Genomic DNA, 25,908 nt, shown 5'->3' on the forward strand with positions numbered 1-25,908 from the left:
CAGTACTGAGCTGGGGCAAGCCAGGAGCCCAAGGCCACGGCTTGCTCCAGGCCAGTGGGAAAGGGATGGGAGTTGCATCGCTGTTTCAGGATGTGAGGAGATGGTTGGCCACCTCTCAGAGGGACAAAGCACCTGGAGGCAGCACTGCTGGTCCCTGACCCACTCATGTGAAGGATGAGCTGAGGCTGTGGGTGCCTCATCATCAATCCTGCAGCTTGTGAAGCGCTGCTCATCGTGTGCTGAGTGTGGGATCAAAACAGATGGCAAAGGCTGCACCCAAGCATAAATCAGTGATGCGTCCACCACAGTGTCCACGGATGGACCCAAACAGCAGAGGTTCCAGCACCCCATTCCCTCAGGGAATAGACACACAGGGTCACCAGGGCTGAATGAATGGCTGGAAAACATCCAGAGCACCAAAACCAGGAGGTGAAACATGAGCACCCCATCAGCAGTTTCCCTCCAAACCTCATCTTCTTAGCAGAAGAAAAAATAAACACAGAGCTCCTCTGCCAGGCTCCTCAGTTCATTAAATACCCTGCAAACGTTAAAGCAGATGTTGTGTTTGAGCACTTGACTCAGATCATTATGACTTTATTTCTGACAGGCCTGGAATAAATGCAATGCAGTTATAAAGGTTATTTAACTATTAAAACAACTATTAATTAAAGTTTGCCAAGTCTTGGGGGCATGGAGGACAAGCAGCAGCTAGGTAAATGTCAGTTATTATTTAATAAGTCGTTGTCATGCAGCACGTGAGCTGCATTCCCAGGGGGAGCTGGGATCTCACCAGGCCCTGCTATAAATATTTTGCTCGGTGTTTGCAAGGGGGGAGGGTGGTGCAGGGTCAGATCTGGCCCCATGGCAGGGACTGAGGGCTTGGAGAGCAGAGGAGAGAAGCAGCATCCTGCAGACCTCAGCTGCTGAAGGGCTCCCTGGGAAAGGGGCACTTGGAGCTGCAGAGTCCTGGTCCCTGCTCAGGGTGATGGGAGCTGTGATGGTCATTGTCACACCCAACCTGTGCACCAGTGCAGGTGCTGAGCATTTGGGGCTGCCCTTGCCTCACTGTGTGCTCACACCCCTGAGCTGGGTCCTGTCCTGTCCCAGCCTGAAGGTGCTGTGGACTGGAGCTGTCTTGTGTTTTCTGCCTACAAAGCAATGCCTGTGAGACCCGACCTGAGCTGGAGCCCTGGGAGGATGGAAGGAGGCAATAAATCATGAAGTGGTAACAGCTCTGAGCTCATCCAGGGTTTTCAGAAACTGCTCTAATGCCAATAATTAACAGAAATAATGCTGAATAAGCCTGGGATGCATTGGAGCTGGAGCAGTAAAGGAGATCACTGAGCTGGAACCCAGGAGAAAGAAATACGGAGCTGCTCTTGCGTGTGATGCTGTCATTAGGGCTGGCTATGGCTTTGTCCCCTGGAGCACAGCTGAGGGGAGCAGCCACCTCACAAGGTGCACACAACAATAAAACAATAACAGAGTTCTTTGAAGCGGGAGGGAAAGGAGGGAGAGAGAGAGATGAATATGGAGCAGGGGAGCCCGAGCAGTAAATCAGGGGCTGAAATGCCTGCCAATGTTTCTTTAAAAACAAACCCAGCAAATGAAGGGGCTGTGAGCACCCGAGACAATAATCACTAATCAAGTCAAAGTTTCACTCTAATCAGTTCAGTTGTTAAGGGGAAAAAATAGAGCAGTGCTGGGCTGGGAGAATTTCCATTCATTACCATCTGCCCGAGGACTGCAGAGCAGGGCTGAGCTGCTGGGTCCACAAGGAGCCTTCTTGCTTGGCCAGGCTGGACCTATCCAGGCCTCCTCCTGCTGTGCTGGGAACTGGACCAGGTGCTGGGAGGTAGCTGTGGCCTCCAAGGGACATTTCCAACTGGAAGGAGTGGACCAGGAAGTGCCACTGAGCAGCCAGTTGTCTTTCCTGGCACTGCCAGCAGCTTGGTGGGGGCTAGAGCTCGTCCCTACAGAGGAAGTAGGGATGTTTGTGTGCTGCCTTTCCTGAACTCCCCAAAATCCCATTTCAGGTCTTTTCTGTGGTAAATCCACATCCATTGCAGAAGAGCTGCCGATGATTTTACTGCCCAGTCCCACTGTGCTGGGAATTCAAGTAGCTGTTCTCAGAGATCAGCTGGAAACTCCCAAAGAACAACTCACATTTCATTGTGCTGAAATGGCCACAACCAGCACAAGGGAGGCAAGTTCTGTCCTCAGCTCAAAGGAAAGGAAGCTGATCCAACAGGGAGGGCTTCTCAACACACTAATCCCACCCTGTCCCAGAAGCAACCTCCCCAACAATTATCTTGGTGGCACAGATGGTGACAGGATGGCTTGCTCACAGCAGAGAGGGAATCATTTCCAGAACTCTGATTTCAATAGGCACATTTTTGCCCCCAGCCCTGTGCTTGGAGCAGCATTTGTGCTCTGCTCATCTGCAAGCCAGCTCAGCACGAGGCTCTCCTCAAAGCCTCTCCCTCTCTGCAACCCAGGTGTAAGGGACAGGAGACTGAAAAAGGTGATGGCTGCAAGGGGTGGAAAAACTCAACTGCCCAGACCTGCTGCAGCATCACCTATGGGCTGGGGAACCCCAGCTGGCCCCAAGCAGCCTTCCTGGTCCCCAGCTGCCACCACATCCTCACAAAACTTCACCTCTCTCCTTTCCCCATCTGCCCCAAGATGAAAGAGCCCATCTGGGAAGGCAGAGGAGAGGTTTGGAGATGTGGCTTGATGTAAAAGGAACAAAAGCAGTGATTATGCTGCCTGTGATTTACCTTCCCTGTGTTTTACAACTGGAATAAATTGCAATGCTGAGCGTGGCTCTGGAGTTATTGGGTAATGGGGGACTGGCAGTGCCATGAATCTAACCAGGGGCAAAATCATCCCCATGGCACCTTGCAGAGACACTGTGCAGGGCATTTCCATGGGGCATGGTGGTTTGGGGAGAGAGGAAGGGGCAGGCTGGGAGCTCAAGGTGGGCAGACTCAGACTTTGTTCACCTGTGGCAGTTCCTGAGTTTTGCCAGGCTCCTCTCCAACTTTCCCTTCCCATTTCTCTCCACCAGGATCAAGAATCCAGGCTGAAAAGTTTGCAGCTGGACAAAAAGCTTTTAACACCCACCCAGCACAACAGCTACCCTCCAGCCTGCCAAGTGCAACCATGAGCTGCCTGCCCATCCCAGCCTCCTGGCTGCCACCCCTCCACAGCCAGATGCAGACTCACAGAGTCCTGAAATGGACATTGTTGGAATTAGGGAAACGTCCTCTGGAGTCCTGTCAGCAGTGACACCTTAATGCCCTCTGTCCTGTTCATCTTCAACAGAGATTGTCAACGCTGGGCAGAGACCAGACCCCCCCCACCCCAGCTGCTGGTGAGCACCTCCCTGAGCCCAAGGAGGGTTCTTCTCCTCTGGCTTTCTGTGAATTCTGCCAAGCACTTTGAAACCAGCAACAACGCACTGCAGGGAGCTTCACGGAGCAGTCACACCTGAGTCAGGAAAGTGTTACTCTCATTTTTTGTTTCTCCTGCACCTTTTTTGGAGGTCTCTCAGAGCTCAGCTCCTGTTTCTGTGTGAGAAGAAGCCATTGTACTCAAACAGCACATTTCCAGGGCTAGATTTTCCCTGCCATATGCTTCAGAGTGTCCTTTATTTCTTGGCTTTTTGGATTATAGCGCAGTGGTCTCCTCTGACAGGGCTGTTTAAGTTCCCCAGCTGAAAGGGTTAACCTGGAACTCAGAACTGCATGCAAATAACGCTGCTAATTGCAATCTCTGCTCCTCACTTTGCACCAAGCAACCCAAATTTCATCTCCAAGCCCTGTTGTGGTAGATGTCCTCAAAATTCCTCTGTCTTCTTTAAAGCTGCCCATTCCACCCAGCTGTGTGTCATCTGCAATTTTTGTTCCTTCACAGCTTATTGCTTTTCCAGACTGTTAATGACTGCATGGCACCGTCCTGGATCTGGTACAAATCCCAGGGGCATGCTACCCTTAATTGTCTCCAGCCACAATTTATCTACTATTCTTTTTGATGCCACGGCCAGCACAGCAGCAGCAAGAGCTGGGTCCCAGCGGAGAGCCCTTCCTCCTGCAGGCTAGCAGCAAGCTGCAGAAACAGAGTGGAGACAGAGGGCCACCTTCCCGGTGGGACCTTTCTGCCAGGCAGAGGGGTGGCTGCTGTCAACTGAGTGGTGGCATCAGCACCCCAACTTCAGGGGGGCAGAGCAGGCCAAGAAATTGCAGGGTTCCTACTTGGGATAGAGCTTTGCATCCCCATGGATGCTGGAGCAGACCAAGGTGGGTGCTGGGATGCAAACACCACTGTCTGTTACTGGGGCCGTCAAGGAGAAGGTTCCTCCAGCTCACCTCGACGTTCTCTCCTAGGTGCAGACAGGGAGATTGAGGTGCTCTCTGAGACCAGCACCTTGCTGTCTGCTAAGGAGGAGTCTGTGCTTCTGTCTGCCAGCCTGCCACGCTCCCCTTCTGTCAAAGTCAAGAGCGGTTAATTAAGGCAATCGAGCTCAAACTGGGAAGGGTCAAGCTCCCCCAGAGGTGCCAAGCGAGGCACTGCTGTGTTCACAGGGTTTTAACTCACACTGCAGCAGCCCAAACCAAACGAGCTTCGGAGGCACTGGCACCGCTCCCTTTTTTGCATACAACTACATCAATTACCTTTTGTTGTGAAACATTGAATCCTCTCTGCTAAATGGGATAATTCCCACCTCTGATGCGGCACCGAAGCTGCAGCAGCACAACCTCGGAAGGAGCAGGGGAGCTCTTGTGCCCAGGAGGAGATGGGGACTTCACGGGAAGGTCACAATGCTCCCTGGTGTGTCCTAGGGTGGGGCGGGCAGGATGATTATGGGGGTACAGGTCAACCTTCAGAGGAAACAGAGACAGGAGAGCAAGAGGGCAAATCCACCTGGACAGCAATTTATTGCGGCTAATCACTGCTGGTGTCCCAGGGGCACCAAGAGCTGCTGCCCACCGTCCCTGCTGAGCCATGCAGCACAAGAGGGAGTCCCTGCCTTGCAAGAGCTCGTGGTTTGGGTGGGTGGCACATGCAAAGGGACAGCACTGAATTGCTGAACAACAGCTGGAGTGCATGATGCAGGCAGGGGCCAGTGACCCCACCTACACACCATGGCCTCATCCATCCTCTTCCAGGAGTAGAACCTTTCTGGCCATGCAATCAAAGCTAGGAGCTACCAGACTAGGAGGGGCTTTGCCCCATCTCCCTCTCGCTAGCAGGTGCAGCTTGGTTCTGCCCTAATGCACAGCCCAGGATCCAGCACCGCAGCTGAGCAGGATCCATTTGTGGAAAAAGTCCACAAATCTCACACCAGGCGACAGCTCGTGACAAAATGAAATCAAGTATCTGGTTCAGATCTGCACTTAAAACAATCCCGAGGCCATTAGCATTCAGCCTGTGTGATCCAGATGGAGGAATTGTGGCTCGATGAATAAAATTAAAATCAGAGCTGATGCTGCCTCGCACTTGGGGAGGCTTCTGCGGTTCGAGCTGAGGTGCAGTGGCAGAGCTGGACGCTGCAGCAGTGGCTGGGCTCTGTCCGGGCTGTTGGAGCAGTCTCTCCGTTTGGGAATGTCTCTCTGCTTTTCCCTGACCACCCAAGCCCCAGCTGCTCGGCCCCAGGGAGCAGAGGAAGGGACACTCCCCTGATACTTGCGGGCTAGGGAAAAGAGCAGGGCTCCAGTGAGCCCTGCAAAGCACGCAGGGAGCAGCAGAAATCATCCGGCAGCAGCGAGCAGGTGAAATCCATACCAGGCTGAGAGTTTCAGGCTGTAGTTCATTAATTCCAAGAGAGGGAATTGATGTCCCCGCCCTTCCCGTCGATGGGGTCGCAGGGGCTCTCTGTGTCTCCTAATGCAGCCATCGTATTCCGATAGCTCCGGCTGCCTCTGGGGGCTGCTCAGAGCTGCCCACAACCGAACCCCCTCCGTCATCACACACAAATCCCGCGGGCATTGCTCCTGTGGGCATCACCATTCCATCTCCCTGCCTGACAGCCCACAGCCATGCCAGCCTGTCTGCCAGGCACGGGGATCAGGGAGGAAGCTGCTGTGCAGGGAGCCCACGCTTCACTGGGGCCAGCACGGGGCTGGCTGATTCCAAACCCTGCTCCTTGCCAAGAGTCCCTAAGCACCATTATTCATGGTTGCTTATGAAACCCCTCATTAGCTCAAGAAGATAATTGTTGTTGTTGGAGAGAGGAGTGGTGGATCTCCAGGCCTGGCACTCTGCCACCCCAGGAACCTGGGGAGGTTTCCTGCATGCTGTCCCCTGCTTTGGCAGGCAGGAGAACATTCCCCACCAAACCCACAGTGCTCCAGAACACTCAGGGTAGCTAGTGGGTGCAAACCAGTGCTTTGTGTCTCCTTTCAGGGAAACTCTTTGGGCAGTGGCAAATTTACCTCCGAAGTGCTGATATTGGAGGGAAAAAAGCCCTCCATGGGAGTGTCCTGCCCATCTGTGACAGAAACTTGGATGGAGCTCCCTGGCCTCTACTATCAGCTGTGCCATTGGCCAGAAGATTGCTCTGGGGTCAGAGGCAACCACTAGCATAAGCCTCAGTTAATAAATCCTCTCTCTCATATGGCTGCTGGGAGAAAGGAGGCTTTGGCCAGGAGGAAATGATTCTGCAGGTATTGTTTTGCTAACAATAGCAATCCCTGCTTCTCATATGGAGATTTTCTTAATACCTTCTCTCTGCAAAGAGATGCTGTAATGGAGCAGCAGTCCTGGGAGCAATGGAGAGGTCTGGCTGGGGACAAGCAGCACAGACAGCTGGGTCCGTCACAAAAGGAAAAGAGAATAAGTGCAAAGAAAATAAGTGCCCTGCATGAGAATCCCACCACAAAACAAGGTTTTAATCTTCAGGATTCAGTGGTGCTTTGATGCCTGCTGCTAATGAACGTGTCTGCAGGGCAGAAGGTGCCCATTTTCTTCTCTGGACAGAGATGCTATAGCGTGGCCCAAGCACTGCGCTGCCTTTACTCCAAACCAAACACAAGTGGCTTTGAAAAGTTATCTGAGAGAGGAGAAACCAAACAAATCCCACAGTCCTGTGCTGGAGCACCCTTCCCCTGGCTGTCCCTCCTGTCTGCTCAGGTGAGGACAGTGGGGATTACTCAGCAGCCGCACAAAGACCCCAACATTAACCAGGGATCAAAGAGGGACAAATCCAGTACAGGCAGCTTGCCTCCTGCAGTGAAGAGGCTGACCCTGTCCAAAGGACTGTGCTGGCTCTACCTACCAGTTCCTCTCTCTAACCACAGAAATGAGTTGTCTGGTGGCCCAAGAAATCTGCTTACTGGTCACCATTTCCCTGGGCCTGCTCCTGGTGTGCAGAGGAATGCTGGCACCAGGGGTTCCTGCCAATGAATTATTCAGGCTCTGTAAAACCAGGCATCATTATTCTCAAGTGAGATAAAGAGCAGTTGCACACATCCATGGATGTGGATACAATTCCGGCTTTAAGAAGAATTGCAAATCTTTGTATTCTCCTCCCAGACATTAAAACCCAAGGCACAAGGGTCTTTTCTTATTTCTGTTTCTTAAAGCCAAGCAGCAAGCATGGAGCCTGGCCAAGCAGGATGTGCTGGGGCACACCCATCCTGGATGGGGTTGAGAAGAACCCAGCCCCAGGTGGACAAAAGAAATTTAATCTGGGGAGGGCTTGGCCCCTCCCCTGCTGGGAGAAGGTGGTCCCCTGACTCAGAGGTGGTCTATTCCACTTCCCCTTCCTGTCCAGCAAGCCTATAAAAAGGGCGGACATGTTGCTGCTTGGCCTTTTTTCCTGCCTCGTCTGCTCGAGAGTACTTTCTGCTGCTGTTGCTGTCACTGTCTCCTGCACCGACCACGTGGCTGGGGCCCTTTCTCTCTCTCAACTGAATCCACCGACATCCAGGGGAACACAAGGCCATCCAGGCTTGGTTTTGTATATTTTTTTCTTCCCACTTACCCTCATCCCTCACCTCTGTGAACGCCCCCCCCCGTTACTGATATATATATATATATATTTTTTTTTTTTCCTTTCCCTTTCGTGAAAAAAGAAAAAAATTTACTCCTCCTACTTCCAAACCGACTTCAGAATATTTCTTTCACGAGTTTTTTCTTTTCTTCTTCTCTCTCTCCACCCTGCCGAGAAAAAAGGGAGAAGGGCTGGGGGAGGAATTTATATCTATTATCATTTGAGCTCCTAAACTCAGAACTCAAACTACCACACAGGATCACAATGAGAGGCTGCTGTGCCTCACACATCCCACGGTATCTAACCCTTGGTCCACCCTCATCACTCAGCAGCAGCCTGGAGTAACAACCCAGAGCAACTGCAGAAGAAACACAACCCTGAGGAAGCTGTAGTGAAGCTGCCCAGGGCTCTCTGGCTGCTCCAGGCTCACTCTCCAAGCTCTGTGCTGATGCCCCATGTCCCTCCTTGCTCAGGAGCAGCCCACAAGCACCAGCAGCAGTGTACATGCAACTCTGCAGCAGCCTCAGCACCCCAACAGCTGAGCAGGGGGACTTTGCAGCCCCACCAGTCCCCCCGGGGCGGCAGAGCAGAGGAAAAAGCCTGCAGCCCTTCCAAAACCAGTTGATAAAAGATCACTGGCAGCACTGATCCAGCAAACCACAGCCAACAGCCCTGATGCCCAGAGCTCCCCATGCAAGCAGAGCTGAGTGGCTGTGGGGACTGCAGCACCCACCCAACTCCCCCCTACTCGCAGCCGCACACCCAACCCTCTCCACAAGCCTGGCTGCCTGTCAGGGGGCTAAGTTTTATCACAAAAAAAAACCCCAAACAAAACAGTTCTGAAGGGGCAGGATGAACAAGAGCATGAACAAGATGACCTTTGAGGGTCCCTTCCAGCCCACTGCCTCCTGTGACTCTGTAAAGCCAAGAGCTTGGTTCAGAAGTGGTGAAGAATGCCGGAGCTCCCGTCCTGTCCCCCCTCTCCTCAGGGGTAACGGAGAGGGGGCTGTGTTCTTATTGATCTGACCCACAGCACCCCTAGCAGAGCTCGTTATGAGAGCAGAAAAACAACGATCAGCAACACAACATCTTGTTAGCTGGGTGAGCTGGGGGCCTGCCCGCTCTGCAGCGATCGCTCGGGTACTGCCTGCCCAGAGAGAGCTGAGCAGTGCCGCTCTTAATGGGGTTATTAATAACTGCCAGGAGGTGAAATAATGTGCTTGCCTTCTTCCATAGATTAAACCAAAGCTTCAGGGAATGGGCTCAGTGCTCCTGTCCCCACCCTTTGGATCTGGAAGCGCAGCAAAGCGATGGCCCCATGGACACAATGGGCACTGGGGACGGCTGCAGCCAGCTGCCCTCACCGGGAATGGCCTCTCCAGAAGGGATGGGACTGCCTGGGCACTGCTCAGCAAGGCCTGCAGTTCTGCCCTACAAGCAATCCACTTGCTGCTTTGTTGTACTTACAGTTTTAGACCTAAATAGAACTAGAATCCATGGAGCAGAGAGTGTTCGAGAGACTGTTCGACTGCAGGCAAAAGCAAACCACTGCTCAGTCCCTCCACGTTCATTTAAAGTTTGAGGCTTTTATGTGGAAGCCGCTGAGATAGACATAGCTAGGAGTAAACATGTCAAAATAATCTATGAAGTGGAAAGTTGGTCCCTCAGCTCTTCCACAGAGAAGTAAATTACACAAAGATTATTACCAGATTCCTAAATTCTGTTCCAAAAAGAGAGAAGGAAAAGAAATGGGCAAGTTTTGGGGGTCCTTATCAACACTCAGACAGCTCCCATCCCTTCCTTGCTTTGCAGCATATTTGGGAACAGCCACTGCTCAGTCCCCAGCCCTTCTCACACTTGTTTAGAGCTCCAGATTACACCAGAGCCCTGCCCTTCCTTCCTCCCCGTCTCTGCTGCTGCCTCCAGAGAGACCTGGGCCACGGTGTGTTTACATCTTTAAACCTGAGCAGAGACAAGTGCAGGCACAGAGCTGCCACAGGGACTCTTCCCCAGCAGAAAGCAGCAGGGAGCTCATTAGCCACTGTTTCCCCAGACTTCATCATTACTGCTGTCACTTGGTCCTGCAGCCCAACCCAGAGGCTGCAAACGATGCAGAAGCCTTATTGTTCTTGGTGCTGCACCTAGCGAAGGGCTGGGGAGCTCCTGAAGGGACCACGGGGCTGTTCCTGGTCCCTCCCAGCATCTCTGCACACCCACAAGCTCCTGGCCTCTGGTGCAGGCTGCTGCCAAGCACCACCACAGTGTTGGAAAGCCTGGATGAAAGCCACCTGCCCTGCTCCAGGGCTCCTGGACACTTGCTAGCAGAAGTGTAACACTCACCCATTTCACAGAGAAAATCTCTGCCTTAAAGAGAAGCCCGAACCCCCCGGTCTCTCCTAACAGCCTTCTCCTCGAGGCTTACTGGAGCTTCATTCTCCATCACAAGAACAACATCCTGTAAGAGGCTGATTAGTCAACCGATAATTGAGTTTCAAATGTCAAAAACAATCTGGTATGAATATTCAGCAGATCGTGCCACCGAACCCTACCTGCTCAATCAGCAGTGACTAACAGTCCCTGCCCACATTGTTCTTCCTCACCAATTATGCTAATTTGACTTTTTGCAGGTGAGGAGTGAGGCTCTCTTAAAAGGCAGCCTCTTCAGGTTCCTGTGCCATGGGCTGCTCCAGCGGGGCTGTGAGGAGGCTGTGCCTGTCTCCTCTCCTTCTGCAGCAGCTCTGTCGTGGATTCCATCCATGGAGTCAACACTGTGCCAAAGCAGACCCCATCAGGAGGAGGAGAGACCCAGGATGGAGATCGGAAAGGAGTTCTGTGCTGCTTGAGCTTAAACACAGCCTGAGGGTGGAGGTCAGGACATTCCAGACATTTAGCAAAGGAGAACACAAATAATCTGGGATATCTCTCTGGCTTTTAAAGGGATGAGGAATGTTACTGGGGCAACCCAAAGCAATGGCTCTTGGTTACCCAGCCCAGATTTACCTGCTCCATGCGAAGTGCTTGGCAGAGACATTAAAAACCATTCAGGCTCTGGGTGAGGCTGACTCCGGCCACTCCGATTCTGCTGGGGAAGGGCAGAATGAAGCCATGAGGCTCACCAGAGGAGCAGCTTCTCTGGAGTATTTTTTCGGATGATTAGTCTCTTTAATAATGCCTTCTGCAGGGGGAGGAACTTTCGGGCGTGCTCCCGCGTGCCGAGGCGCTGATGGATGACGCTGCCACGTGAGCAGCCAGGCCTGATGTGAATGTTTCATGCTGCTTTTGAAACGAATAAAAAGGTAATTATGGCTTCCCTCCAGAAAAGCCTCTGATACTGCCGGCTGCCAAGGGGCACAGGCTCTTTTGCCAGGGACCACTGTGCTTGGTTGGTCCTCATCAGCCCAGCCCAGCCCAGCACAGGTTCTCTCACAGCACCCAAAGGTCCCCCTCTGCAGCCCAGACACACAACCCAAAATAACAGCAGCCAGCTGTACCTGCAGATAACTCCATGGCCACTTCCATAAGCTGCCCATGCAGAAGGGAGACAGGTGTTGTGCAGACCCTGTGAACTTCACCACTGGCCTGTGCACCACCTGCCCCTTGTACTGTTTTGGAGTAAAACCATCTGCAAGTAGCTGGGCAGTGGCTATGTGCTCCCCAGGAGTTCCAAACACTCATCCCTGGAACATATTTCAATTACCAAGGCAATCGAAACTGCAATTAGCACCACCACAGAAGTGTTTCTGACTTGGTTGGCTGTGTAAGAACCACACAGACAGCCCCAAAATGAGATCTTCATGTTCTGCTGGGCACTGCCTTGAAAGCCTTTGCCCTTCTGGATTTCAGAAAGCCTGTTCCAGGCACTCTGGTTTTTCAGCTCAGCAGCAGAGAGCAGCTCCAAGGTCTCAGATTTTTCCCTGCTGGGCAAAATCTGGCAAGGTAAATATGGGGGTTGGACCTCTGGGCTCTGGAGTGCAAAACCCCCCAGTGTAGAAAACATCCCAGCCAAATTCCACGCACGAGCTGGGGTTCCAGCAGCATTCCAGCCCTGTGAGGCTGTGTCTGGGAGCACCTCTGTCTCTGCTTGGCAGTGCTCTGATGGATGCCTCCATCCCGGGATGCCTCAATCCCGGGATGCCTCACCCTGGGTCCCCTCCCTCGCTCCCCATCCCTGGGCCGGGCGCTGGGTTTCGCCTTCCTTAGGTCTGCTCACAGCCTCCCTCCGACTGCAGGAAGCAGAAAACTACTTTAACATCTCATTTATTTCCTAGATGAGAAAGTAATTCCCCTGCTGAATGATTGTCCTGAACCAACAATTCAGAAAGCAGGAATTTACAGTGCCTGCCAGAGCCGCCGGTGCAGCACTGTAGTGCCGTTAGAGAATGGAGCTGAAATATGTTTGGGTTTTTTTTCCCCCCTCCTGTTAGCCTGAAGAGAAAAGCCATTAAATATGATTAAGGTTAAGAGATTGCTAAAATTACAAACAGCCGCCATTCAATTATTTTGCTCTATAAAACGCAGCACAGATTGGAGTTATTTCTCTGAAATGTGTTTTTAGAAAATAACATAACACAACTAATGTGGTTTGATGTAGCAAATCAGGTTTCAGATACTTCTCATAATGCAAAGCTAAAAGGTTCATAATTTAACTCAAAGTTCCTAACTTTGAGTCGTCAGGTGCCTGCTGCATGAAGAAAAGTGTGTTTGGGGGTGGGGGGTGGGACACACACTGAAAAAATCAATCCTGTCCCAACTATATTCTATGGTGTCGTCTGGAGCCACAGAGTCAATCAGTTTTATCACCCATTAGAGCCACAGACAGAGAAATGCAGCAACTTGGCATAACAGTCACACATTTTTTATGGAGAGTAAATCTCTCCGATGGTTTCTGTGATTCTAACATGACCTGGGGTGGGTGTAAGGGCTGCTCCTGGGCTGGGGCACTCCCACTGAAGGCCAAGCAGCTCACCTGGTGGGCCAGTGGTGAGGCACTGGCAGCTCCGGCTGCCTGCTCCTCACTGTGCCGGGGAGTCAGCGCTCTGGTGGCCTCGTGGAACCCTGAATGCAGTGTGCCAAGATGGATTTCCCATCAGCAGCATACAAGGAGCTGAAATAATTGGAAAGTCAGAGAAAAATCTAGATGGGGATACATTAAGGGCTGGAGACTTGTGGTTATTATGGTTCATAAAATATGAGGAATTGCATTGTTCTGCTGGAAGCAACACAAACCTTGCCAGGTCCCCTGGGTCTGGCTCTGGAGCAGTTTCCATCAGCAAACTCCGGGCGAGCCTAGCACAGAGGATTGCTATGAGAACCCAGAAACTTCCTTCAAAGTATTGGACCTCAACCTATCAACCTGTGATGAGAGCAGTGAGCAGCTGATGGCTCCTCCAGTCAGGCAGCAGCTTGGCATCCTACCTCTGGCAGCAAACCCAAACCCCCTCCATCCTTTTGGTAAGTCTTGGAATTACCTGGGACACCTCCATCTCTTCCATGTCTGTTCCTCCCATCCCAGACCAAGCCTAGAGAAGATGCCAGCTGCTCCTATCTGCATTGACAGTGCTCACTTTTAGACAAGACCTTGGTGAGTTCCCTGCAAAGTGTTAAAATGAGCTCTGCCTGCTCCACAGGGTGGGATTTATCCGTGTGAGGGACCAGGAGAGCATTAACTGCAGGTGCTGTAGGAGTCCCATTCATCATGAGGATGAGCACCAGAGATACGTCCAGCAACACCGGACCTGGCTCTACAGCATCTATTGTCTGCCTGCAGTCCTTCCCCTCTCCCTGCAACTCCTTGCATGAAAATGTCTGGGAGATTAATCATTTTATCCAGAATCAAGGAATTGCTGATGGCCAGTGAGATACATCCTGTGCCAGTGAGGGTGATACCTGCTCCTGCCACGCTGCCCTAATTGGAGCAGTTGGCTTCCTACAGCCACTACCAAGCAAACCAGTGCCAGGCATCCCACCCCCTGGCAGATCTGGGCACTGATGGCATTTCCGTGGGGGAAGGCTTTTGGGGCATCCCCTGGGTTTTGATGAGCTATTGGTGTTTGTGTGGATCCAGCTGAGCCACCCAGAACATCTTACAGCCTGGGAAGTGCAAGTCTGCCAGACCAGCATCTGCCTGGCTGACCCATTTACCTGACTCCCTTCAGACCAGGCTGAAGATGTCCTCCATCTCCCTTCCCTGCTGATAGCTACCCAGGCAGCTATTCAATGCACACAAAACAGTAGATAACTCTTTATCTGACAGGTAATTAGCTGCAGAAAAAAAAAGCAAATTAAAAGCAGAGCCCATATTAATAACAATGCACAAGCGCCCATTTGTCTGGAGATGCACAATGAATTACTTTAATTTCTCCAAAAAGCCTGGTCTGGCTGCGCAGGGAGCAGATACATCTTCATTTCTGCTCTGCCTTCCCAGTCTTCTCAGCAGCCAGAGCAAGGAGGAGCTCCAGTTCCCCCAGCCCGTCCTGTCCCAGGCCTGGCACCCCTGGTCTGTGCCCTGAATCTGCTTCAGAGGAGAGCCAGGGAGCAAAGGAGGGGACACATCCTGACACTTCCTGCTGTTTGAAGGAGAAAAAGGGAAAAAAGCAGCAGCCAAGCATACCCTTTGGCTGGCACTGTGACCCTGGCCAGGCTGCAGGAGTTGGAGGGCAGAGGTAGGTTTGAAGTGCCACCACAGCTCCACCTTCCTGGTGACCCTTTGTGCCAAAGGAGAGGGGTAAGAGCCACACAGCTGCCCCAGAGTAGCCACACAGGCAGGCAGGGGTGAGCTGCATAATGAAAAAGGGCAAAGAGAGGTTAAAAGAGGAGCACCCTCCAGCCCTGGCACAGCAGAACAGGGGGCAAAGCCATGAGCTGGGCTCTTCCCAGGGCCAGCAGAGATTCCTTGCTCCAGAGGCAGGCAGGAAGCAGGATGCAGGCAAACTCTGCAGCTTCCTTCAAGGCTCATTGCTCTGCAGCTGGATGTTTAATGACGAATTTCAATTACTTGACCAGGAACAGTCACTTAATTCAAAGTACTGGCCTGGCCTGGTGATCTACAGGGGGGTGGAAGGAGAGGAAAAGAAGAATTAAGCCTCACTCCTACAGGAAGGGAGTGGCCTTGGGCCATGGTCCCCACCACCACAGCCAGAGGTACCACAGCAGGGACCCCTCCCTGCAAAGGAGCTGGATGTCAAGGATGACGACAAGCACCTGAAGTATGAGTACCAGACTGCTCCCAGGGCCACCTGCCTGTCCTGCACCACCTCCACTGCCCTTATGACTGCTCAGGGCCATTTGCAGCCAGGCAGTGACAGTCAGCAGCTAATCAAAACCCTGGGACCTCACTAAGCCAGCAGTAACCATGGCACACAGTGAGCTGCTGGCCACTTGCAGCATCCTGCAAAGTCAGAAACCAGGGAATTCCAAAATAAGAGCTGTTATGGAACCAAAGGAGAAGCAAACCAAGCAGGTGAGCAGGCAAGCGCTGGGATGCAAAGGCAGGGCTGGGTGTGGGACCCTTCATGCCTTTGTGTCCCTGGGTGAGTGGCTGGCATGCAGCATCCAGCTCCCCATTGCTTGGGCATCTCTGCAAAGCTTTATGCCTTTGGCATGGGTATTCAGTCAGACACTCCAGCATCTTCAGCCTGGGGCAGCCTGCCCCTGTGAAGCAGCCAGAGCTGGAGTGACAGCTCCCATCTGGGCAGGATTTTGTGAAATGGATGACATAACTTGCACTCAGATGGGGGTCATTAGCAGGAGGCAGGAGGAAAGGGCAGGGAAGCTCTGGAGTGCAGAGCCACCATGCCAGGTCTGCTCCAAGCCTGTATCCCTGTGCCTTTGGCAGCCTCCATTCCCAGCTGGGTACCTCTAGGGGATGGAGAGATGCTGTGAAGCAGGGACAGATGTCCCTGAGTGTCCAGGGTGCCTAAGGAAGGCAGGCAAGGCCCCGGGCAGAGGTGAGCAGCCCTGCAGCATTGCTCAGAGCTCTCCTCCTCCTGCTCAGCCTTCCTGGCTGAGGGGAAAAGCCATTACCTGAGGATTAGGCACTGTCTGATTCTCATCAACAGCTCTGGTCACCCCGCATTTGCTTAACACCAGGCTGCTCAGGAGCCATCACATTTAACAGGGCTTGACAGATTCAGGATTAAACACAAAAGCCAGACAAATCCATACTTTCATAGGACGCCCCAGTGGATGCCACAGGACAGGCAGGATTAGGAAGAGAAAAAGAAAAAGGAAAGAGGGAAGAGGAGAGCTAAGCCTGCCTCTGAGCTCTGCCTGCTTCTGCTCATGCCAAGAGTTTGTGGACCCAGCTGGAGTAGAGTCCTGAGCTGGGCTCCCCTCCCTGCTCCATGGGATGAGGTCCTGTCCCCTCCCAGCCAGGATGCTGCTTGCCATTCTGACCAGCCAGACCCCACTTTGCCCACTTCATCCTCCCCTGGTGCCCTTGGTGAGGCAGGTGCTGGTCGCACTACAGCCTCTCCCAGCTGGCCAGTGCAGCAGCTTGCACAGGCCTCCCTGCACGGGACTGGAAGTGATTATCAGGGCTCAGCAGCTGAAGAGCCTTGCAGCAGCAGCTCGGGAGTGTTTGCTGGTTTAAACAAAGCCTGAGTTTATAAACCCTGTCCTGCCCCAGCCAAACAGGGGCATAGAACAAGCCTGGCAGGTCCAGCTGTGTTTAAGGTATAACAGGGGCCAGGGCAGGCAACCCAACTGTCCTTCTGCCTTAGAACATAACACCTATCATCAGTGGGAAATGGAAATGGCCTCACTCTGCACCAGGGGAGGTTCAGGTTGGATATTAGGAAAGATTTCTTTGCTGCAAGAGTGGTCAGGGATTGGAAGAGGCTGCCCAGGGAGGTGGTGGAGTCTCCATCCCTGGAGGTGTTCAAGAAACCTGTGTCCATGGCATTTAGGGACATGGTTTGGTGGCCATGGTGGTGCTGGGTTGACAACTAGACTCGATGAGCTTAGAGGCCTTTCCCAACCTTACTGATCCTATGTAAATTAGAACACAAGATATTCCCTCTCCAGTTTGGCTTCTATGGAACTCTCTGAAGAGAGACATTTCCCTGCAGAGCCTGCAACCAGGCATCCCGGCCAAGGACAGCAGCAAGGGGCCATGGGGTGTACCCTGTGACATCCCATGAGGACACAGACTGCACCCCAATGCCAGTTGCACCACACTGCCCTCCCCCAGACCCAGGGCATGATGAATCCAAGCTGATAGCAGGGTCAGCCCTGAGCTGCAAGGTCTGCTGGGTTTATTTCTTTCCATTGCAATAGTGGTTCCAGAAGGCAGGCTGGGACAAGGAGTTCATTACAACACGGAGATAAGAATCTGATTTACTGTCCCAGGAGAATCTGAGATGTTTTTAAAATACCATTAGGATAGAAACATAAAAATGTGCTTTATCACTAAATGAAACTTTGAGATTTTATAGAAACAAAATTTTGGAGTTAACAGCTCTGCTTCAGTCCTGGCAGTTTTTCTGGCCCCGTTCATGGCACCATCAAAGTGATGGGGTCTTGGTGTGGAAACTGCTGGAAGCAGACACCCAGGTCAGAGCCTTTTCTTAATTTCGAAACAAGAAGCAGAAAGCAGCAGAGTTTTGGTGCCCACATTCTGAGTTAGTGCAGCAAACCCTCATTTAGTCACAGCCCTAAAAATAAACTGACCCAACAGGGGCCTTAAACCTGCCCTGGTGGCCTCCATCCCTGCCTGCCACAGGGTCTCAGAGAGGATAGGTGATGCCCTCTGCAGGGTTGGCCCTAAGTATGGCTCTTGTCCCCACAGCCCTGGAGCTGCTCCCCAGGCAGGGCTGGGCATGGCTGCCACAGACCAGCAAGGCTGTGCCAGCTCTGCCACATATCCACATTATGCCTGCAAGTTCCCCCAGTGCTTCTGCAGCATGGGCAAAGGTCCCAGTGCCGCAGAGCAGCCAGCATCTGGCTGCTTGGCAGCTCTCCCTGTGCCTGCTGCTTCCTGTAGGGTACAGAACCCCCTTTGGGGACAGAGAAACTCTCCTGCCTTTCATTATTTGCAACTGGCTGCTTGCGGCTTTGGCTCCGACATTGTCTGCTGGTGCTCAGCTCTTCCATGCTGCTTGCTCTGCCCTCCTGTTGCTCAGCACCTTGCTGGGAAGCAACATCTCCCTCCAGTCACTTCACTCTCTGGAAGCCTCTAAGAGTCTCTCCTGCCCTGATCACACAGCCCAAGTCAGCTGGGGAGGCAGCCAAGAGCACTCCTTGTGATGAGACCCTTCCAACGCCTCTATTCCATTGGCTCCTGCAGAGCTTCCACCCTCACAGAGCCCACGGCCTCAGCAGACCTCATCACTTCCCAAAATCCTTTGTCTGGAGCTGTACAGGAGGTGTCCACTCTGGGAGCAACCTGGAGCGATGGCCACTCACTGGCAGCAATCTGCAGTAATTAAAGCTGAGGGAATCGCTGCAGCAAGCACGGCGCTGCCGGTCTGTGCTGTGCTCATGGAGTAACTGAGCTCTGCCGAGTCCTTTCCAGGCACATCCATCACCGCTGCGTAAATCTGAGTAAACAACTTATTCCTCATGGTGGGAAGAGCTGATGACTATTGCCAACTCCTCTGCAAGGCAACAGCCAGCCAGGGCTGAGATTTAGGAGGCTTTGTCCCTCCCTGCTTGGCACCCTGGGCTGTGCCACATCCCAGTTTAGCTCTCCCAGGTGGTGGTACCTCATCTTCTGGTGAAGTCATCCCAACTTCCTTACAAGGAAACATCCCCAGCACAGAGTCCACACTTGATTTCCCACCAGGACACCCTTGGTCAGTGCAAGGGCCGCTCCTGGGGCCCATCCTGCTCCAGGGCCGCAGTACTGTTGGCAGAGGGCCGTCCTCCTCCATCCCCCACGCTCCCTCCCCCCAGCTCCCACACAAAGGCTCCCAAGGAATGTGGTTTTTTCGGGGGGTCTCACCATTAAAAGCTTGGCTCGGCAGTGCTTTATGCATTCATCTGTTATGCTAAAATAACCATCCCTCCCAACCATGCCCACCTGCTGTCTTTTTCAATTTTAAGTATTTCTAAGTAGCAATCAAATCAGTATAATTTGTTCTTTATCTCAGAAAAACCATTGTGAAAGAAAAATGTGACCATTATGTTACATCAGGGAAAAATACAAGCCCTTTATTTTCAGCCCTCTCTCTATTCTATCAGATCTCACGCTCGTCATTATGCCGTCGGATTTAATATCGCTCAAATGAACGGAGCTCGCTTTAATCACCGCAACCTTTCTGCCTTCCCTGAGCACCCCCCCCAAGGTTAAGGCTCTTTTTCTCCCTTTTTTTAATTCAGATACATAAATACTGGGATTATGAATGCCTTAAGGGTTTCCAGGAGACAGCTCAGTGGATTTGTTTCAGGAGCTGGCTGCTATCAGCAGCGTTTCCATCAGCTGCTATTATGCCAGGAGCCGGAGCCTGACCTGGGCAGGATGTGCCAGGCAGAGCCACCACCCACCAGCTGCTCCAGGAGATCCCAGTAAAATCCCAGGCAAATATTGACTCCAGAATCAATTCCCAGATCAGGATCGACTGCTGAAAGCAGCCAGGGTGGTGTACAAACACTTGCACTGAAACCCACAAATTAGAGGCCCCTGATAGATTGCTATTCATAGACTGGCTGCAGAGGTGGGTGGGAGGGGGCCATGATGGCACTGGATGAATCCCCTGGCATGCCAGGAGCTGGCTGTGATACACACTTTGGGCCAGGCTGTAGGAAGACGTCTCTTTGATTTCTACAAGGGAGCCATGGAGCCTTTCATCCGTAAAAGAACCACTCAGCAGCAGAGTGGAGAGGAAAATTTTCCAGATCCTGATCCCTGGCCTGTGCTGCAGCTTGAGAGATAAACCTCGAGGCTGATGGGCAGAAACCGAGTTCCCACGTGGGGGTTTGGTGGCCGTGTAGAGGAGGACTGCTGTGCCCCATCCTGGTGCACAGAAGTGACAGAGTGCCAGCATGTCTCCTCCCAGCCACCACAGCTTGTCCTGGAAGCCTGCACTGCCCAGGGGAGAGGTTGTCAGATGAAGGTGACAGCCGGCAGCACCAGCCCCTTCCCCACCCACCACAGAGCTGGGAACCTGCAGAGGCGGCGGTGGCCTCCCAGTCGCGCGTCAGATGTGCCTTATCCCAGTGGATCCTTCCTGAGACACAGCCACGGGGACCGCACTGCCGTCGGCACAGATGGGCTGCTTACGGCATCCCAGCACAGCAGCTCTCTGAGGAAGAAACTTCTCCTCCAGGCTGGAGACCTCCGAGCAGCTTTGCTAACAATAAATCCTGTCCTGCTCTTGTCCTTTCCCCAGCGCCACTTGTACAAACAAGAACCATTTGCAGGGAAATTCCTGCTCACAGCAGCTCCTCTCCCTCACTCACTCTCCCAGGAACACGACACCGCCGCTGCCTGAGTGAGTCCCCAGCAGCTCTGCCGTAGATAAGGGCAGCACTCAGGGTTCAGATCATTAAAGCCATCACCCAGGGCTAGGGGCACAGATTTCTGTTTCACAGCCTGTTCCCCTTACCAGCTCTTTAGCTCATGGAGAGCAGTGCAGGCTCTGCTTCTGACGGTGGAGATGTTTGCCCAGTGTTTGTCTGGGGACTCTGCCTCTCTCCATGCTGTCTACAGGAGTCCCTGGGCAGCCAAGAGGAGTTGAGGAGTCTAGGGGTTTCCACAGCTCAAGGCTGGCACTGCCTCAGCAGCAGGCACACTCTTGAAGCAGCTGTGACTTCTTCTTGGGCTGTGGTGGGCTGAAATTCCCTTCCCACATTAACACCACCAGACTAGCTCAGTTCAGAAGCAAATGTAGCTGTATTTACAAGCAAAAACTACAGTCTACAATGGAATGCAACACATATATACAAAATATACAGGATTTACAATATTTACAGATATGTACAATTAACATAAACAGCACAAAACTCTCCTGGCCAAAGCCAGGAAAGCTGTCCCCCTGCCTCCCCCTTCCCCAGACCCCCCTGGCAAAAGCAAGAAAAGGCAAGAAGCAGAGAGGTTGTTAGAACTCAGCTTTCAAGGTCAGTGTGCAGGTGTGTTATCTCCAAAACAAAGCCAGAAGAGAAACACAGAAAGCACCCTGCTAGACTGTCCAGCAGAGAAACACCAGACAGACTGAACTTTGTTTTGAGTACTGACTCTTAAACATTTCTATCTCCCCAATGGAAGTGTTTGGAACAGTCATTTTTCTTTCTTACATCCAATTGTGATTTATTTACGTTCTTTTACTTTTCTGCTCGAACTCTGTGAAAAGAAATTAAAAGCATAGCCTTTGTGTCTTGATTCTTCATTGTCCTACATGAAAATGAAGATAATGATACTTTTACCCCCCAAATGTCTACTGTGCTGTGAGGAGCAAGAGCCAGCCAAGAGCCAACCTTTGATCCTTTTTCCCCTCCCATCTCAGCTGTGGTTTCTCCAAATGAGTGCCTGGGAGCAACCACGAATGTGGCTGCCACATGGAGATAACCTGTTGCTGCAGCATGCTTGGGAGATTGCTACAGGCACAACCCCTGCCGTGCTGCCCCTGCTCTCACAGCCAGGTCTGCAGCTCCAGACAGCAAAGTGAAACCCCAGCTCCCTTGGTGACCACCCGGTGGCAGGGCTGAGGATGATGCTGGTCCAGGGATCCAAGAGATTGGTTTAATGCCTGAGATGCTAGAGCTCCAGGGTTGCTTGCAGCAAGCCACTCGGTTCCCTGGCATCTCAGCTCACCTGTGTGCTGAGGACAATTCTGTTCCTAATGGCCTTTGTAAATCATCAGCTTCTGGGCAGGACGGTTCTAGTGATGCAGGTGCACAGAGCAGGACAGTTCTAGTGATGCAGGTGCACAGAGCAGGGAGCCTCTGACCCTGTTTGGGATCTCAGTAAAGCTACCAAAGAACCAGATTCACACCTGAGGTCTCCTCTGCCCAGGACTCTCAAATTAAGGATCAGGAAGCTTTCTGAGCTTGCTTACCCCACCAGCTGCAGGATAACTCAGTGCAGAGCCCACGTCCCACAAAGCTGCCCGAATGCCCTGGGCAGAGGGGCTTCATAGACCAAGCATCCCCCAGCCAGGACCCACCCAGCAACCCACCCTCTGCTTTGGCTTCCTGTTCCAGCACCTCATTCTCACACGCAGCCAGCTCAGCTACACTTTGCAGATTCTACTTTCCATAAATAAAAATTAAGCAAACACTTAACGAGCACCATGCATATTAATAGCTGCAGGTGAAGGTTAGCACGAGCTGTGATTGTGGCAAAGCCGCATTTGATTAGACTGACTTGAAAACAGGGGAGATAAACAACCCACAAAACCTTCAGAAATTGCAGTAATTTATTCTTTTGACCTCTGCGGGTTTCTGGGTTTTCTGCAAGTTCAGCCTCCTTCAAGCAGGGGGCTGCTTCCCTCCTCCATGCACCTCAAAGCCACAGGTGCTGGCATATTGCATGCCAATCTCTTCCCTGTTCCTCTCCAACTGCCCTCCACACCTTTGCTATCTGCAGAGAGAGTTGGAGCTTTTGACTCAGCTGCCTTACAAAAGCTCCTGAGGAAAGGGACAGACCCTGCCAGTCCCTCTGCCAAGCACAGAGCAGGGTGGTGAGGCTGTGGGGTAGGCAGGTGCTGGGCAGGAGGAGTTGGAGCTGCCCCCTCATAAACTGTGGTGGGTTTCTTTGACACCATGGCACTGCCAGCCTGGTGAGACTGGCTCCCAGGGCTGCCCACAGCCCAGACACCAACATCCACGCGAGTGCACTGAGCTTCATCAGCAGAGCAACAGCCCTGCCACAGCTTAGGTGGCTGCACCAAAATGAGAAAATGGGCATCCCTAAAGTGTCCTTGTCTTTGCCCTGGCTTGCCATAAGTTCAGGTGTGAGTGCTGCAAGTGCAGGCCTCCCAGTCCTACCAACTGGAAACTCCTGGCTTGAGACCTCATCAAGAAGCGTGAGATGCTTTAGTGATGTGCTGAAGGAAGGTGGAATCTTTCTCTCTGCAGAACTGAGTTAAACCTTGTCCACTCCACGTTCCCAGGGTACTGGACCCTTCCCTGCTGAAGGCAGGAAACATCTGTACCATTGGGACAACCACCCTATAACCCAGCTGCTTCAATCTGGAGGAGCTCAACCCAGGCACACCTCTGGGGTAGTGCAGAGGTTCCATGAGACCACTCACTGGGTGGACAAAGATGCTCCATGTTTGTCCAGCATGGCATCCTTTAGTGCCCCCTCACTCCAAGCCAAGGACATTCTAGCCAGAGCCAACAGCTGGTTAATAAACACTAACAAAGGCAGCCTGGAAGGATCTAAACTGCCTCTGGAAGTTCTCCACGGGGTCCCTGCTCTGCTGCTGAGCCAAAGGTGCCACCCCTCCAGAAGCACCAGCACCACCTCCCCCCGAGGCAGGCAATCATTATTCATGGGCTCCCTGTTTGTGGTGATAACGTTCATCACCGCGGGCTGCGGCAGAAGGATGCTAATGAAAACGTGACACGGGCAGCGGCGGCCGCAGCCATTTCTCAATTCATTAGCATCCTGTCCCTCCGAGGGGTGACCGTGGGGACACATGTTCCCACCTTTCACCAAAACATGACAGGATAATAAAACAAAGCTATTTTCAGGCCTGGGGGAAAGCCGAATATGCTCCTTCAGCTCGGTGCTTGGTGCAACAGATGCTGGGAATGAAGGACAAACCCAGGGAGCAGAACCCAGCACCCGAACGAACAGCGATGAGGACCCACCTCACATCCCTGCTCATCCACAGACAGCGGCCAGCAGCCACGCTCCCCGGTGCAAGCTGCCGAGGAACAGGTAATTGTGTGGAACCAGCCTGAAAATCCACTGGGGTGTCTAAAGGGAAGACAGCTCCTGGAGCAGGCTGACAGATACCACACAGACGATATACCACACAAGACGATACCACACAAGACGATACCACACAAGACGATACCACACAGAGGAGCTCGGCTCCAGTAAGGAGGCCAAGCCAGCACACATGGATGATACTGAAGGAGTCATCAACCCTCTTCCTACCTAGCCAGGGGGCCACCAGGCCCCCTAGCCTTTGTCCTCACCCCAGTCCCCCAGTGTGCACCAGCGATGAGAAGAGGACCCCTCAGCCCAGATGGGCTCAGCTTGGGACTTCTGCCTTTCCTGGGGGGAGTAAAAAGGGGAGTGGGTGGGAAGGGCCAAGTGACCACACCTGAGGTGGGAGGAGACTCAATAGAGACCAGGTGCTCTGGGATTTGAGGGGAAAAAGGGGGAAAATGGGGCAGGTGAGGGACTTTTAGGGTGTCAGGTAATGATAGGACTAAGGGGAATGGAAAAAAAAGTAGAAACAGGTAGATTCAGATTGGATGTTAGGAAGAAATTCTTCCCCATGAGGGTGGTGAGAAACTGGAAAGGCTTGCCCTGTGAGGTGGTGGAAGCCTCATGCCTGGAGGATTTAAGGCCAGGCTGGGTGTGGTTCTGAGCAACCTGATCTAGTGTGAGGTGTCCCTGCCCATGGCAGGAGGTTTGGAACTGGATGATCCTTGAGGTCCCTTCCAACCCTGACGATTCTGTGATTCTATGACATCTGAGACAGCTCCCAGCAGCTCTCACCAGCAAAAAATCTTTCTTCCTCTGCACGGATGCGGAAGGAGGACAGGCTGTGGTGCACACTGCAGCAGCTCGAGTCTGCACAGGGACTTGTCAGCCCCACACAGGACTGCTCTACTGCCCTGCGAGTCACCCTGTGTGCGTGGTACAGAGGGAATAATTGGATGCCCTGTTCCAGCTACTGCCTGACAGCATGTCCCACACCTCACGGACCTAGTGGAGGACCAGAAGCACCCAAAGTTCTCACCTTACCCATCAAACCCCACCCCCAACAAAGCTGCAGCGACTGCAGACGCTGCCGTGCCCCGCAGCATTCTGTGGAGCACCGAGAGCCTCACCGCCGGCGGCGCTGCAACCGTGGTCACAGTGCTCACGGCCCTCTGAAGGGCCAGGCCGCTCCCCACCCACCGATGAAGGCAAATCTCTCCTAATGCAGGTGCTCCACATCACGCCTGCTGAACACCCCTCTTCAGAGGGTCAGATTGATTCCAGCAGCTCCACACAATAAACAAGGCCATTTCACTGGGGAAATGGGAGCAGGCAGCGATGCCCCAGCCTGGGGGAAGATGAAGTGTGCCACAACCTGTTTCTGGGCTGGGAAATGCGGTGCTGGGAGCTGGCTGATGAGCTCCTGACTTCCTGTGATAATAGATAAGAGGCTTTTTAAACCATTACTGCATTTGCTGTATTCAGCTTCCTGTAGCACTCCTGTCAGCATGATGTGGAGGCTCAGGCCCTGTGCCCTGATCTCTCCATATGTTGCCAGCCAATATTCAGATGAGCTGTGGAGCTCCTGTGAGCCTTCACTAAATCTGTGAGGACTCCACTGCTGATCCCTGCTCCTGGCAGAGGCTTCATCACCTGGCCAGGGAGCAGTGGCACTGCAGCCTGAGCCATCACTGGCCCTGGACCCCAGGGCAGCAAGCAGCTGGTGCCTTGGGAAGTACAGCCCTTGCCCCCCAGAGCTGCCAGGCCCAGGGACTGTGACAGCTTCACCACCCAAGCAAACAGATGTAGGTGCAGACACTGGGGTGGGAGATGACCCACATCCAGCCTGGGGCTCATTTCCTTCTGGCTCTGTGACCCTTGGCAGGCAGGGAGGGGAATAAGCCCTTTCTTCTTCACTGGGGCAAAGGTTCTCACCCACCTCAAACGTGGGGTTTTTGGAGAGGGAAGATCACCTAAAGCCCTCCTTGCATGGCCCTTGGAACACTTACTAAGCCTGCTGGGGTAGTAACACAGATTGCTGGGAGCCCATATGGCTGCAGACTGGAGCATTCTGGTTGGGAAAATTAAA

The sequence above is a fragment of the Indicator indicator genome, chromosome 34, assembly GCF_027791375.1.
Source record: "Indicator indicator isolate 239-I01 chromosome 34, UM_Iind_1.1, whole genome shotgun sequence".
Lineage (NCBI taxonomy): Eukaryota > Metazoa > Chordata > Aves > Piciformes > Indicatoridae > Indicator > Indicator indicator.